The sequence below is a fragment of the Mus musculus genome, chromosome 2 (assembly GCF_000001635.26).
Source record: "Mus musculus strain C57BL/6J chromosome 2, GRCm38.p6 C57BL/6J".
In the NCBI taxonomy this organism is placed as follows: Eukaryota; Metazoa; Chordata; class Mammalia; order Rodentia; family Muridae; genus Mus; species Mus musculus.
Genome location: NC_000068.7, coordinates 151,745,151 through 151,761,849, shown reverse-complemented (window position 1 = coordinate 151,761,849; position 16,699 = coordinate 151,745,151). Strand labels below are relative to the sequence as shown.

The following is a 16,699-nucleotide window of genomic DNA, read 5'->3' as shown; positions in this document are numbered from 1 at the left end:
CAACTCTTGTCTTCTTGGCCCAAAACACCATCTACACAGGATCCTGGGATAATTCAAGTCGTTGCTTCAAGTTGTGTGCAACATCTGGAAAGAGGTGACCATGTAACTTGGTATTTTCTTTCTGGAAGGCAATAGGCAAGATGAGTAAATGAGTAAATAACCTTCTACCTGGAAAGTTCTCTGCAAGGAATTTACCCAAAGGAAACCATTAAAGATGGGGGGAAAGAACTTTACCTCAGTGATTCTTCCGGTAGCCTACTTAGGAAATAACAGGAAACATCGTGAACACCACCAACCCCACCCCCACCCCACCCCCGTCTCATAATGACTAGCAGCCTGCTGATGGATTTCTCTAGCTACTTCATCAGCTGCTAGAGTGAAAACGGGACATTTCCACAGAATTGGGTGAGGTTGCTGTTTGGAAGTTTTCACTAGATCACGGTGCACTCAGAGAAATGACAATAGAAGATGTCCACCTCATCTCTGCTCTTCTTCGTTGGTTTCATGGTAATGATGGGTGGTTATTATTTTTTCTAAAAAGGAAAAGACCCGGTTTAATTATGGCATAAAACACAAAACAAAGTCTGGAAGCAGCCAGTGCTAGTGGAGTGCTAGTGTTCACCAAGGCCTGTAGGGTTCTGGGAGTCTCTCATTATTTCTTTCAAGGTTCTAAGGGATAGAGCTGCTCATGACATAGTTCCCTGATTCAAGGTAGGAAGACAGGCATGAGAAGGCACCAGGGACATTTCCCTTCTATAAGAAAGCAATAGCCACCTCCCAAAATCTCCAGAGACTCCATACACTTCACAGCCTCAATGAATTCACAGGGATATAGCAGCAAGAGAGTCAGTCAAGAAATCAAGACTGCAAAGGGAATGGGATTAGCACAGCAGGCTTTCTGATGACAACTGATTGCTCAGGATCAGGTATACCAGCCCTTCAAACAAAATCAAGAAAGGAGTGGACAGAGCAGTAGAAAATGACTATTGAGAGAGGAGCCAGCCAAACCTGCCACACCTTAGGTAAAGAGGACAACCCTAGGTCGGTGGCCCCTGGTGTTTTGAAAAGTAGAATGTACTAGTCCGTGAAGGACTGAAGACCAGAAGCTATTAGAATAGATAGTTGATTTCAATCCAGGATTTTGTGTCACTGAGTTATTTAGGGGTTGCTGCTGGAGTGAGAAGGAGGAGGAAAGGGTGTGGGCTCTGGCTCTCAGTCTCAACACAGCTGCCTCCCTTTTGTCTGAATATTATATATATTTATCTGTATAAATGTGTACATACATGTGTATATACTTTCATATATATATATACACATGTACAAAAATATATGTATCTCAGAAAGCAACCTAACAGGAATTTCAAAGTAAAAGCTTCTGAAACTAAAGCCTGTATTCAAAATATTTTTAAGGGGCTGAGCGTGATAGCAAACACCTTTAATCGTAGCACTCAGGAGCCAGATGCATGTGGATCTCTGAGAACTTCAAGCCAGCTTGGTCTATATATCAAGTTCATGCCAGCAAGGGCATGTGTGCATTTACTTTTTCTCAAAAGAAAAATCACACACCTTCAGTTCTAGCACTCAGAAGCAGAGGTAAAGGCAGGAACCTCTCTCTGAATTTGAGGCCAGCCTGGTCTATATAACAAGTTCCAGGGTAGCCAGTGTTGCATAGTAAGACCCTATTCAACAACAACAACAACAACAACAACAACAACAACAACAACAGCAGCAGCAGCAGCAGCAATGATCTCTTGGACTTGTGACTGGCATTACAGTGCCTATACAATCTATATTACATACTATTCTAGTAAGTAACAGCAGTCAAGAGTAGACTCACTGTGGTAACAGCACATTAGCATGAAGTTATATATCCATCGACAGCCCTGGTTAGAACAAAGACATGTGATAGTTCTAATATCACAGTTCACTCATTTACAATAATTTTCATATCCACTAATTCATCTTATGTACATACACAAGTTAATGTGTGTGGTGCCTGTTTATATGGGTGCACATATGCATGTCAGTGTGTGTGCATGCATGTGCTATGGAGGCTAAGAAGACAATCTCGTTTTTTCCTTTAGTGCCATGTAATTTTTTGAGGCAGACTCTCTCACTGGCCCGGAGAACACCAAATGTGCTAGACTGACTGGCCAGTGAGCCCAGGGATGCACCTCTCTGTGACTCCCCAGTGCTGGGGTTAGAAGCATGTTGCCATCATGCCCGGCTTTTTTGTGTGTGTCCTAGGATTTGAACTTGGCGCCTCATGGTTGTGTGTAAGCACCATACTAATGCAGACCCCTGCTATTAATTTTAATACCCATTTCACAGTTATGTTCACAGTCTGGCCCCACTGGCAATTAGTCCCTGACTCCCGGATATACGTGGGTTTGCTATTAACAGCTCTCTGTGGGTCATGGGTCATTCTTAATTTTTCTTTTTCCTGGTCTGTCTTTCCTAGTTTTGATAAAATAAACAGACGTGGCTTTTGTAATAAGGGGGAAAGACGCCATTTTAATTAAAAAGTAATAACCATGTGGCCTGTGACCTTGTGGGCTGTTTGGACTGTGCTTCCACAGCCCCTGCTGAGCCTGGCTTCTCTGGGCCTCTGCTCTTCCTGCCTCCCTGGCTTGCCTCAAATGTGCAGCCAAGTGAGAAGCAGGGTCTCTGCCCTGTCCTGTCCTGTCCTGTCCTGTGACTGGAGCCAGGGCTAGTAGACACTTTTTGAGGAGCCCTCCTGGAAGGGTTTTGAAGCCCAGCTGGGGTCTGAGGACTTTCAAATGCCAAGATCAAATGTGGGGAAGCTGTGCCTGCCAATGCCAATGGCTGTGCTCTGTCCAGAGCTGTTGATAGATATATGGCTTTGCACTAATGTGCTGTTATCACAATGATTCCACCCTTGGCTACTGCAAATTACCACCACATCTGGCTTGAATCTTTCCTCATTATGACCTAAAAAAATAAAAAAGTAAAAACTAAAATCCCAGCCACCCCTTTAACATCCTGTCTCCCTCCCTCCTTTCTTCTCCTCCACACCCCAACCTTTCCTTTCCTCTGGCGCTCTAGAGATTTCTAGCAAGTTTGAAGGTGGACTTTAGAGAGTATCCCATCCAAAGCGCTCTTGTTCCCACTTTACAGATGGTGACACTGAGGTCCAGGAAGAGCCCTCGCTTTCCATATCACCATTCTTACTAAGCTGCTAGGTACTGTGTGGCAAGCAGCCTAGACCCCTTAGGTTCCTGATCCACAGGACAGAATGGTGTTGCTGGTACTTTTTTACCATTGTGATAAAATACCATGAACAAGGCAACTTACAGAAGGAAGGGTTTACTTGGGGCTTACAGTTATAGATGGATAGGGACCCATCACCATTATGGTGGCGCTGGGGTAGAGAGGTAGACAGCAGCAGGCAAACAAGCACGATGGAGTAACAGCTGAGGTTCGAATCCTAGTCCACCAAGGGAACAGAGATACACTGGGAATAATGGCAGAACTTGAAGCCTCAAAGTCTCCCCACGACACACCTCCTTCAACAGGCCACCTTCCCAAACAGTTCCATCATGGACGGACCAAGTAATCATACATCCCCATGGTAGGACATTCTCATCCAAACCACACCACACCCGCCTTGGATGACTATCCTCCTACAAGTGTCTGTGTTGAAGGCTTGGTCCTCAAAACGAGGCTACTGCTGGCAAGTGGGGCCTGGTGAGGGGGTCATTAGATCACTGGGGTGTGCCCTGCTCTCTTACTCTCTTCTGCTTCCTGGCTCGAGGCACATACAGTTTGCTTTGACAATGCTGCCCTCGTAATGTGCAGCCTTGGCCAGAGGCCCCAAGAAACAGGACCATAAAATTAGACTGTAATCACAGAAAAGCAAGTGCAGTAGTACACCTTTCTTTGCAGAAGTTCATTAGCCCCAGATACTTCATTTTAGTAAAAGAAGTTGACTAACACAGGTTCCTTGCAACCAGAGGACCACGTTGTCCATGATGACTAAGAAACACAATAGGCAGGAGAGGGACCGTGGAGGCAAACATTAGACCTTCCATTATTGCACAAGGGTTCCTAGTTTCCTGGGAGATCTGTTAGAGCTTCCCAGAACACAAGACCTCTAACTTCCAACGGTAGTTTATTGTGCCTTTGGGAGGAAGATTGGGTGAGACAATGGTAGCTTCTATCATCCTTTGTGCTCATTAAGTGCTTCCTGAGTACTTTATGAGGTTTGCCCCCAGGGCACATCCCATGGATCTGCACTCTCCAACATCCTGGGGCTTCCGCTGCTGTTTTGACTTTACCTTTAGAGCTTCATGCAATGGTCTCTCGGGCTCCTTCTCAGGGACTCCTGGCACACACTGCCTAGCCCCACAGCCACGCTCTGAACACTGTGGAGGGAGACTCAATGTCCCTCTCCACCTTGCATCTTTCATGCCTGTGAAACCACGTTGACCATGCTGCCAAGCTCTGTTGTCAGCTGGGGAAGAAGTGGGCCACAGTGGCAGCAGCCTCTGCGCTGACTCTAGGGAACACTCTCCCAAGCAGTTGCTTTCCAGGAGCAGGGAACCCCTTAGGCATTCTGAGCTCAGGCTCCGTCCTTTCCAATTAGTTTGAGTTTTCACAAGTGGGAGCCTTTGATGGGCAGGGTCTTGCCCTGGGCTCCTTTCTTACTGTCCCAGTGAAGAACACTTTGACAATTACATCCTCTTTATTATGTGCCTTGGCCGTAGAGTTAAACTTGTTTGAGTTCTTTTTATGGGCAAACTGCACTTAAGAAAGTATATTTCTGCCCTGCTTGTTTGTTCTTCTTCACTCTAAGCATGAATACACGCAGTAAAGTGGCCACGCCTCAGCCTGAACCTTCTGCAATCTTGAAATTACCTCCACCAACGGGATTAGCTTGTTGCTTTTTATTCCAGACATGGGTAGAATGAGCCAGGTTGTCAGAATATCATTTGAATAACCTCCAGTCTATCTGTCTGTGGTAGAGTGCATTTCCCCTCTGAAACCTCGTGAACTGAGCCACTCACTATTTCCACCCCCCACCCCCACCAGAATGGCCGATTAAACTCTCCTTACACTGAAAGCAGTGGTTCTCAACCTGTGGGTCTCAAGCCCTCGGGGGTCACATGGCAGATATCATACATATCTTATATTACAATTCATAAAGGCAGCAGTTTTACAGTTATGAAGTAGCAACAAAACAATTTTATGGTTGGAGGTCACCATAACATGAGGAACTACATTAAAGGGTCTCAGCATTAGGAATGTTGACAACCACTGGCTTAGCATATTCAAAGGATTTTCCTTTCTAGTCAAGGATTTCAAACTCTCTCACATTCCTCTTGCAAACCAGAGTCAAAGGCCAAGAACCACATGGTCAGGGTTTCCATAGCAACAGTGGCACACACGAATTTTCTATATTAATTGCATTTCCTAGTGTAATAAGTACGCTGAGTTCAGGGAGAAAGGGTTTATTCTGGCTCAGAGTTTGAAAAGATCATTCTGTCGTTGTGGGGAAGACATCTGTCCTCCTTCTTCCTCACTTTTTAATATATCCATCCTAGTATGTGTGACGTGATACCTGATTATATCTTAGATTAATATTACCTTAATTATTAATGATGTTGAGCACTTTTTCATATGTGTATTAGACATTCCAGTATTTTCTTTGGGAAAAATGTCTACTAAAATTCAGTTCCCATTTTGAATTGGTTTATTTATTTATTTATTTATTTATTTTTTACGATTAAGTTGTAAAAGTCCTGTATATATTCTAGGTGTTATACGGTTATCAAAAATATGATGGTAAGATATTTTCTCTTTTTGTATTATCTTTCCAGTCTCTTGGTGGTATCCTTTGAATTTATAAATGTCTAAAGTTCTTCCTTCGATCGCATGTGCTCGGTATTAAATCTATTGCATGGTGAGAAGATGAACTCTCCAGCGTTACTGAGAGTTTTGTTGAAGACTAGTCTTTCTTCCTGAATTATCTTGATACCTTTATGAAAGCTTAACTGCTCATAAATTTATGAACTCTAATGACCTCTCTATCCTGAGGCCAGTTCCATACAGTCTTTCTGAAAGCTTTGTAATAGATTTTGAAATAAAGTCCTAAGAATCTTATGAATCTCCCCCCTTGAAGATTGTTTGACCATTCTAGGTCCTTTGCAATTTCATATGAATTTTAAAACTGACTTATCTCCCAGCACTCGGGAGGCGGGGGCAGGTGGATTTCTGAGTTTGAGGCCAGCCTGGTCTACAAAGTGAGTTCCAGGACAGCCAGGGCTATACAGACAAACCCTGTCTTGAAAAACCAATAACCAAACGAACAAAAAACCTGGCTTATCAGCATGTGAAATTTTTTAGCTGGGATTTTGGCAGAAAGTGTATTGAATCTGTAGTTCAGGAATACAAATGTCCCGTGTGTACTCAAGAGGGTTTAGACATCTTCCTTTAGATGCATTTTAGACTTTTCAGTCTACATGTCTTTAAATTTATTCCTGAGCATTTTATTCTAGTTGTGTTCCTTTAAAATTTTTGGTTTGCTCACTGTTGATAACCTGGAAATACAGCTGATTTTTAAATTTATCTTGTATCTTCTACCTTGCTGAACTTTTTAAAAAATTTCTTATGTGTATGAGTGTTTTGCCTGCATATCTATATAGATCTATATCTATCAGAAAAGGACATCAGATCCCCTAGAACTAGAGTTACAGGTCATTGTGAGCCACCATGTAGGTTCTGGGAACTGAACCCGGGTCCTCTACAAGAGCAACAGAGTACTCTTAACTCTTAACTACTGAACCATCTTTCCAGTCTCTAAACTTCTCTCTCCCCTCCCTCCATCCACTTCTTTCTCCTCTGTGTGTCTTTGTCTTTTTTTCCTCTCTGTTTTTCCTGTCTCCTTCCCTCCTTCCCTTCATTCCTCCCTCCTTCTCTTTCTCCTCTGTCTTTCTCATCTTTCTCTACATCTGTTTTTCTTTCATGTGTGTGTGTTTGTGTGTGTAAAATCCTTGGAATTTTCTATAAGATTATGGTCATGTTATCTGCAAATAGAAATATTTTTGTTTATTCCCTTTTCAATCTGAATGTCTTTTCTTTATGTTGTTATCATTGTACAAATTGTCTCTCCATAGGTTGTAGGTTGCCAGTACAGACTGATAATCAGTTATTTACATAATAAACTAAGTTACATGTATTTATACTGTGTACCTTTAATGGCTCCTTTATCTTTCAATATGGAATTGAGTTAATCTTGTGTCCTTCACATCATCCTAAAATTTGGAGTATTTGCCTGGTTTTGTCTGCTTGTTTGTTTTGGCACTAGGGAGTCAATCCCATAGTCTTCCACATGCTACACAAGTTCTCTACCACTAAGCCATACTCCAGCCCTTGTTTGGTTGGTTATTTGGTTGGTTGGGTTTGGTTGGGTTTGGTTGGGTTTGGTTTGTGACATAGTCTCACCATGTAGCTCAGGCTGGTCTTGAACTTGTGATCTTCCTGCCACAGTACCTGAAGTGTTGGGATTATAGCCATAAACACACCAAAACCATGAAATAGATGTTTGTTTCTTTTGTTGCTTTGCTTCGACCATGGCTAGGGATTAAACCCGGGCAAGCATTCTCTTAATGAAGCATGTTTTTTTAACATTTTATATATTTCTTTTGTTTCCATGTATGTAAGACAATATATGCATGCCATGGTGCATGTGTCGAGGGCAGAGGGCAGACTATGGGAGTTGGCTCTTTTCCTCCACCATGTGAATTCCAAAGATGGAACTCAGGTCATCAACCTTGGTGGCAAGTGAGCCATCTTTACCAGCTGAGCCATCTTTCTGGAATCGGATACAGAATCTTGATTAACAGTCTTTGTCTTTCAGTACTTTAAGAATGTCATCTGCTGACTCCTAGCCTTCATAGTTCTTAAGAGAACTCAGCTATTGAGCTTATTAGACTCCGAATATCAGATGAACCAGATATTTCCTTTTGTTTTCAAGGTTTTTTTTTTTACCTCTCTTTGATGTTCACAGTTTGAGTATGACATGTTCAGATATGGGCCTTTGAACATGTGCTATTTACATCTATTGGCTGAGAGGATGTGTAAAGTATTTTCAACAGATTTTTTTTCTTTAAATGTCCTTTCTTTTCTAGGAATGACATGTTATGTTTAATTATGTCCCACAGATCTTTGCAGTCCTGTTCTTTTTCATTGTTGTCTTCTTGCTGATGCTCAGACATGGAAATCTCATTTGGCCTACTTCAAGTTTCCCAATTTTCCCTTTTGCTTGATCCTGTTTGCTGTTGTATCCTTCCAGTGAACTTCTTATTTTAATTATACTTTTCAACTCCTAAATGCCCACCTACTTCTTTTTAAAGTAACTTGTATCCCTTTATAATTATTGTCTATTTAATGAGACATCACTCGTCTTTCCCTTGATTCTTTAAAAGTGATTTTCTTGGTTCTTCAACTATATTTTAAATAGACTTCTTAAACTCTTTATCTGGGTAAGTTCAACATCTAGGCTTCCCAACAGATACTTTCTATTGCTTGCTTTCCTCCACCTTGTACTTCTATAGTTTCTTGTATCTTTGCATGGCTCATCACTTTTTGTTGTTATAACCAAGAGACTTCATATAACACAATGTAGATGCCCTAGACATGAGCTGTTCTTTCCTCCCCTGGATGTGTTCTTTGCTTTATTGAATTCTCTGAACATATTCTGTAAGGTCTGCATCCTTTGGTGTGCTCAGTTACTTTCGTCAATGATTGGGTAGAGATTTCCTTAAATACTTGGAACTTGTAAGTTATCCTGTCTATGCAGAGGTTCTTTGTGTATGCTTTCAGAACTCAGCCAGGCAATTGGTTACCTGCTGGACTTTCATTCCATGCTTCCGCAGAAAGCGTAAGACCCTTTTCTGGGTCTGTGCCTGAGTGTGGGCACCTCACAGTCCTGCAAGCATATAGTCTCATAGATTCCCAGTAACTGGTCAGAGCTTTCTGAAGCTCCTATGAAGTTTCTCATTCTCCAGTTATTCAATTTATTGTTTTTGTTTAGCCTATTGTTCTCCCCAAATTTTATCTGCCACCAAAGTAGTCCCAAAGTTTCACAACTGCTTGTAAATGCCTTGACAAATATTCCCCAGAAAAAAAGACTCAGCAAAAGGCCTTCTGTAGTGGATAAGTTGGGAGTCACGTAATAAAACAGCCTTGCAAGTGGCAGCTTCCAGAGACTCCCCAGATAAGATGAATAATGTCAGTTCTTAGGCCTTGAAGGTCATCTTACCCCATCTGTGTCTTCATGCTGTCAGGATGGTTTTTTTTTTTTTTTTTACCATGGTTGTGGGCTGTCAATTTCCCAAACTATCACAACATTCTAATAAGGAACATGGAAATGGGGCAAGAATCCACAAAAGTCATTGCTTCAACTCACACTTAGCCTTCTTTCTTTGTGTATGTGTGTGTGTGTGTGTGTGTGTGTGTGTGTGTGTGTGTATGTGTGTATGTGCATATGTGTGTGCACCTGTGGAGATCAGAGGTCAATGTCGGGTGTCCTTTTTCCATCACTCTCATGCCTCTCACTGAACCTAGAGCTCACTGATCTGCTATAGACTAGCCAGCCACAAAGCCAGAGGATCATCCGGTCTTCCCCTCACAAGCTCTGCGATTAGAGGCATATGCACCGTGCCAAACTTTTCACAAGGGCGCTGGAGATCCAAACTCAGATCTTCATGTTTGTAAAACAAACTAATTTTAAAATCCAATCGAGTCATCTTCCTAGTCCCTTAGCCTTCTTTCTCGAACAAATGATCCCTCAATTACTACAAGCCTTTGACTAATTAAAAAAGTTCTGAAAAAAAAAAAGGTTGTTTCTGACCATGCTTTCCAGCTTTCCTGTTGCTTTTCTGATGGAGAGGTGTTCAGTCTCTGCTCCTGCCTCTGCCCTCTACTGCCTTATTAAACTGGCACCACCACTTCCCCACAAATCCCAGCACTATCAGACAATCTCAGGGCACTGGGCCAAACTTGCCAGCTCCCTTCCCAGCTCCTGCACCGACAGGTAAGGAGTCCCTGAATCCTCAACTCCACCGTCCAAACTTCCTTAGTTCCCTTAGTTCCTGGAATTGCCTCGTACACAGCTCCCAAATCTTCACCCAGCCAGGTCACTACCAGAGAGGTGATGTGCATTGTCAAAGCTCCCACCCAGCTGTGGGTGGGGTTGGAGGACAAAGCAGAGCCGGGCTGTGGGGCTGGGTGGTGTACCAGCCTCCTCCCAGACCAAAGCATTCCTCCCTGCTCCTTAAAGGAAGTAAACAACAACCACACAGCTTCAGGAACTCCCTGGAACTGACCAGACTCACTCGGCCCCTCCCTACCAGAGGATTCCGAGCCCAACTGTCAAGACAACTCCAGACCAGCTGCACTACAAAGATTCTGAGAGGAGAAAAGCTACGAAGAAGATTCAGACAAGAAGAGCCATCTGAAAGAGGTTCAAAGCCCACTGAGCCACCTAGAAAGGACATTCTCCAAGCTGTAGAGCTGCCTCCAGCTGTGTGAGCTGTCTCTCATCCTGGGGTGGGCCTTGGTGATGCCTTGATGGGCCTTGGGTCTTAGAGTCATTTCTGCTCCTGTGAATAACCTCTCCCTCATATGCCTATAAACTCCAATAAAACTCATTGGTTCACCAAGTTAGACTTTGGGGATATCTGTACTTTGGCCTGTCATGGGTTCTCTGTCTGGAGTGACTAGGTGAGTGTGTTTCATCTCCCCAGGAAAAGTTTTGTCACACAACATATATATACCAGGATTTTTGTCTCAGAATTGAGCAAGAAACACAGGTTTGGGGAACCAGGAAGTAAAACCCCAGCTTTACTTCTGTCCAGCTAAGGCATCTCTGAGCCTTAGTGCCCCACTCCCTATCACTGTGCCTCAGTTTCCTGATCTGTAAAGTGGAGCCATTGGCTTTTCCTATGCCTTCTTCAGATTTTGGTTTTTCATGGAGCTTGGAGTATCTTCTGTATATTCATTCCCATGAAGCTATGATCCTCCCCTGAGGCTAAGCCACAGGGAAGGCCTACCACCCAGAGGATGGCGGATGGTGGCAGGCAGCAACATGTTCCGGCACAGTCTGAGCAGCTGGGGTTTTAGGTGACTCGGAGAGGTGGCACAGCAGTTATCAACAGCAAGGTCCCTGACCAACATTGTTACATAACCAGGCACCAGTCCTCCCTCTGGCTCCTCATCTGTTCACCCCAGAACTGAGGGCCAGGCTGGTTGCCAGTGGTGATCCTTGTTCCATATCTAGGCCCCTCCACCATTGACTCCTTTCCTCAATCCCCCTCATCAGCAAAGCCTGCAGGAACTTAATGGTTTTCGGCACATGAAATTCCCATTCCTTTCCTTGACCCTACAAGACCCAGATAATATTTGTTACTTCTGACTCCAAGTCTCATCCCTTGCCTCCCTCTTACTCTGGCCGCACATGTCAGGCATCCTTGTACCTTGGGACCTTTGTAGCTGCTAGTCCCCCTGCCTATGTCAGCACCTGACTCCATTCATCACTGGGTCTTTACTGGGTCCCTGTCAGTGTGGCCTTCTTGGCTAAAGCACATCCCCTCGCCCCTCCCCCAGTCCCCTCGACCCTTAACCTTGCCTGGTGTGCTTTCTCCTTAGGGCAGTTTTGTTACAGAAGCCACTAAGTCCACTTTTTAACACACCAGCTCGAATTGTCATTCTTTTCAAACTAAGTCTCTCTATAGACAAGGAACGAGAATACTGCGGCAGAGGAGGCTAGTCTCTGTCCATCCCACTTACCCTCACCATGGACTGAGGTTTGACCCCTCAGTGAGCTATGTCTTTTCCTTTCTTTTTGTTAGAGTCCAGCCAGGCTGGCCCTGTTTGCCACCATGTAAGCAAGACGGAAACTATGGTGGTGCTGGATGGTCTGGAGTGCATGTGCTAACGTCTAGAAGCCATCCCTGATCCATTCCTGCCAGCTAGTTGCCGTGACTCACCACAGCCATGCCACCTGCCAGGCCTTTCCCAGGCTGCTCTGGTCTGGAAGCTTAGCAGCCGTGCAGTAAGTGGAAGAAGTGAAGAAAGTAGCGTTCAGGAGGTGAGCTCTCCAACTCCCTGGGTGTGGGGAAGGGCAGAGGAAGAGAGGAGAGAGGGAGAGCTGTGTGAGTCACACATACACTCAAGAGAATCAGTCATCCCTTGCCTTGCCCTTTAAGGCCCTTGTAATATCAGGATTCCCTGTTATTACCTCTCTGACCTCATGGCCCATCCCTCATCTCCCTTTGCACTATGGCTACACAGGTCAGGCTCACTGTAACCTCAGGGTGCACTTGCAGTTCCAAACCATGCCTGGGGCATTACCGGATTCAATTACCAGTTAGGTCTCTATTGTGGTTGGTTTTATAGCATCTTTAAAGTGCCACCCCCTTTGTGAGTTTGGTATGCTACTCAGAGTCTCTCTCATCATGGGAAGTGCAGAGGATGGAATGAGGGAATCCAAAACAAGGTGCCTGATTCAGGGATGGAGGGTCCTGGCGAGGATGTTAAGGAGCCAGGGGAAAGGGAGTAAAAGCTTGCTTATATATCACACGCCTCCTTCTAAGCAGCTAGTGGCTCATTCCATCTCCTCAACAACCGGGAAGGGAAATCAGTTAGTAGCCCCATTTTACAGAGGAGAAAACCAAGGCCCAGAGAAGCTGAGAAGTGCTTCATTTGACCAGGATAAGAATCTGGAATTCTCCAAGCCTGTCCCTTACTCTTGATGCAACAGACCCCCGCCCCAGAAAATTATGGATAACTATAGCTGTGTAAACTCTGTCTTATCTGGCAGCATCTTTTTATTCCCCTTTGTGCAAAAAACAGAGTTAGCCTTTATAATTCAATTCCTTCAGACCATTATAACATCTGTGTGGTTCCCTCATGGTTTTAACAAGTGAAGTAAAATCTTGCAATGTAATTGTTTTCGTAGCTCTGTAAGAGTTGTGATCTTAGTTCTTTTCCCCCTGACAGTTGTCCTTTAACCGGGCTGTAGACATCAGTGGCTGATTCTTATAAAAGCAGCCAAGGAAACCATCACCTCTCTCCCTCCTGTTTGTTCATCTTCAGTGATGAGCCCCAGAAAGGGTACTTTCAGAGGCAAAGCACCAGGATCCCTTAAGACCTGCCTCTCCTGAAGTCAAGTGACACGCAGAGCTGAAGGCCGCAATGTGGACAAGCCTCCTGGGGTTATGTGAACCTCCTGAAGTATTAGTGTGACCCTCCAAGGGTTCTGTGGAAACCACCTGAAAGAACAAAGCAGTATAAAGATGCATGCCCCGCCCCTTTCCTGAGCTTTTGTGTGGATAAGGGTGCCCCCTAGTGGCTTCCCTCGCCTCTACATGGGCCTTCCAAAGTCCCTGCAGATGACCAATTTAAGCAGATGAGCCTCGGGGTAAGGAGGGGTTTTGCATGCTTGTACTTATTTCTCTGTTCCTGTCTTGGGCTCTTCCCTCTTTCTAGCCCTTCCCGAAGTCCCCCCAACCGATGCCTTCAAAATAGCTCACAGTATATGGATCTTTCCTGCGTTGACTTCAGAATTCAGGGGTGGATTCCCGCAGACTCGGACAAATGCTGTTAGAGGGATGGACTTAGAATGCTTATTAGTTATTCATACTATCCGGTGTTTACCACGAGATATTAACCGGGCAGGAAGCCACTTGAGGAAAGAGGGTTTATTTTGTCTCTGTTTCCTTGGAAAGGAATGGCGGTGAGATTAGCTTCTGTCTCTAGCCACAGGAGCCTGGAGCGCAACTAACTCACAACAAGGTGGGTAATGAGGCAGAGAAGATGATTATAACTGCGTTGGGCCTCCTAAATCCTTTCTCCAGTGACATCTATTCTTCCAAAGGTTCCACAGGCTCCATCACAAAGCACCACCAGCCGGGGACCAATTTAAGCAGATGAGCCTCGGGGTAAGGTGGAGAAGGCGGCCAGTGGTGGGGAACAGGTAGAAATGATGAAGGCTGTCAAAAGCTACTGTGGAATTCTGCCCTCCCTGGCATGGTTATCACCATCTCAAAACCAGAGCCGCTCCCATTACCCACACACCTCTCACTGAGGCAAGATGGAAACTATGGGGACAGAGGAAGGGACAAGAGCCCCTCATGGCAGCTTCTCACCAGCTGAGGAGCCATAATTCCAGCACACACTTGTTACAAAGGCTGCCACTGGGAAATAATATTCCTTTCGTATGTAGATAAAAGTAACAATGAACCAGGCTTATAGCCAGAGTGCGTATGGCCCTGAGTTGGGACTCATTCCTTTCCCCAGGCTGCTAACTTGGTTTTCAATAAGGCATCCTGTCTTCCTGCATCCTGGAAATCTTATCAATGGTAATCCTGTCAGGTGTGTTAGTTAGGGTTTCTATTGCTGTGATGAAAGACTGTGGTCAAAAGCAACTTGTTAGAGAAAGGGTTTGTTTTGCTTACACTTCCACATCACAGTTCACCATGAAAGGAAATTGGGGCAAGAGCCAGGAGGCAGGAGCTGATGCAGAGGCTATGAAGGAGTGCTGCTTACTGGCTTGCTCACTATGGCTTGCTCAGCCTGCTTTCTTATAACACTGAGGACTACCAGCCCAAGGGTGCACTACCCGCAGCGAGCTGGGCCCCTACACCTCAGTCATTAATTGAAAATGCACTGCAGGCTTGCACACAGGCCAATCTGGTGGGAATATTTTCCCAGTTGAGGTTTCCTCTTCCCAAATGACTCCACCAGAATCCAATATATGACTTTTGAGGGAGGAGAGGGAGGAAGAGGGAGGGAGAGGGAGGGAGAGGGAGGGAGAGGGAGGGAGAGGGAGGGAGAGGGAGGGAGAGGGAGGGAGAGGGAGGGAGAGGGAGGGAGAGGGAGGGAGAGGGAGAGGGAGAGAGAGAGGGAGGGAGAGAGGGAGGGAGAGAGGGAGGGAGAGAGAGAGGGAGAGAGAGAGGGAGAGAGAGAGGGAGGAGAGGAGAGGGAGGAGAGGAGAGGGAGAGAGGGAGAGAGAGAGGGAGAGAGAGAGAGGGAGAGAGAGAGGGAGAGAGAGAGGGAGAGAGAGAGGGAGAGAGAGAGAGAGGGAGAGAGAGAGAGGAAGAGAGGGAGAGAGGGAGGGAGAGAGAGGGAGAGAGGGAGAGAGAGAGGGAGAGAGAGAGGGAGAGAGAGAGGGGGGAGAGAGGGGGGAGAGAGGGGGGAGAGAGGGGGGAGAGAGGGGGAGAGAGGGGGAGAGAGGGGGGAGAGAGGGAGGGAGAGAGAGGGAGAGTGGGGAGAGTGGGGAGAGTGGGGAGAGTGGGGAGAGAGCAGCCTCTCTCATCAGAAGCAGCCTGCTGAGCACGGACCTCAAGGGCACTTAACAATGTTTGTAAAAAGATGCCATTAACAGGTGCTGGGGAGATAGCTAGGTTGATAAAGGGCATGATGCCCAAGCATGAAGACACAGGTTTGATTCCCAGCATCTGCAAAAAAAAACATCAGGTATAGTGGTACACAGTTACAATCACAGCACTGGGAAGCCAAAGACTGGATTTACTGCAGTACAGGAAAATATCTCACTCTCTAGTCAGTCAGCTTACTGAATCAGCAAGCCCCAGCTCCCAGTGAGAAGCCCTGTCTCAACAAACAAACAAACAAACAAACAAACAAAAACCCAAGGTGGAAAGCTGTTAAGGAATGGCACTAGAGGCTGTTCTCTGATCTCCGACACACACACACACATGCACACAAGTGTGCACACATACAAAAGCATGCATACAGACGGAAAAGACAAGATACTATCAAATAAAGTAAATTTAAAAGGCAGCCTACAGAAAAGGAGGGAATATTTGTTAATCATGCAGTTGATAAGGAAATAACACTTAAAACACATGGAAAAAAATCCTGAAAAGGAATCTGAAAACAAGCCAAGACTTTAAACAGAAATTTCTCCAAATAAGAGCCACACCAGAGTATGTTCAGCATCACAAAGCAAGAAGAAAACGCAAACCAAAAGAACAATGTATGCCATAATGACACCTAACACAGTGTAACCAAAGAAAATATCACTTCATACCCATTAGGGTGCTCTTGTCAAAAAATGTGGGCCCAGTGTGGCCAGATTGAAACCTTTATGCATTGTATATGGAAATAAAAGGCAGTATAGACCCTAGGTAAATAGTATGTATGTGGGTCCTCAAACATTTAAAAATAGGGGTGGGGATGCGGCTTACTTGGTAGAATTCTTGGTAGCATGCACCAAGCCCTAGACGCCTACCTCCAGCATCACATAAACTAGGTGTGATGGCACACACCTGTAATTCCAGCATTCAGGAGGTGAACATAGTAGGATCATGTATAATGAGTTTGAGGCCAGCCTGGGATACATAAAACCCCACCTTAAAGTAACCCAAAGCAAAAATGTTATACGATTCAGCAATTCTATTTCTAGGTTTAAACCCCTAGAGGCTCGGAAGCAGAGTGTCTTAGTCAGGGTTTCTATTCCTGCACGTACATCATGACCAAGAAGCAAGTTGGGGAGGAAAGGGTTTATTCAGCTTACACTTCCATACTGCTGTTCATCACCAAAGGAAGTCAGGACTGGAACTCAAGCAGGTCAGGAAGCAGAAGCTGATGTGGAGCCATGGAGGGATGTTCCTTACTGGCTTGCTTCCCCTGGCTTGCTCAGCCTGCTCTTTTA

General features: G+C 45.1%; 1 long non-coding RNA gene across 2 annotated transcripts; it reads left to right on the top strand.

Annotated features, from left to right (window-relative positions):
- The first annotated feature begins 10,384 nt into the window (after window positions 1-10,384).
- On the top strand, window positions 10,385-14,272 carry 4930556L07Rik (RIKEN cDNA 4930556L07 gene). Of its 2 annotated transcripts, none has more exons than NR_138569.1 (3): window positions 10,385-10,486; window positions 11,874-12,112; window positions 13,024-14,272. It is a non-coding gene; the product is annotated as an RIKEN cDNA 4930556L07 gene (long non-coding RNA). The 2 variants fall into 2 exon arrangements; NR_138568.1 differs by having other exon boundaries at window positions 10,385-10,572.
- The last annotated feature ends 2,427 nt before the right edge of the window (window positions 14,273-16,699 follow it).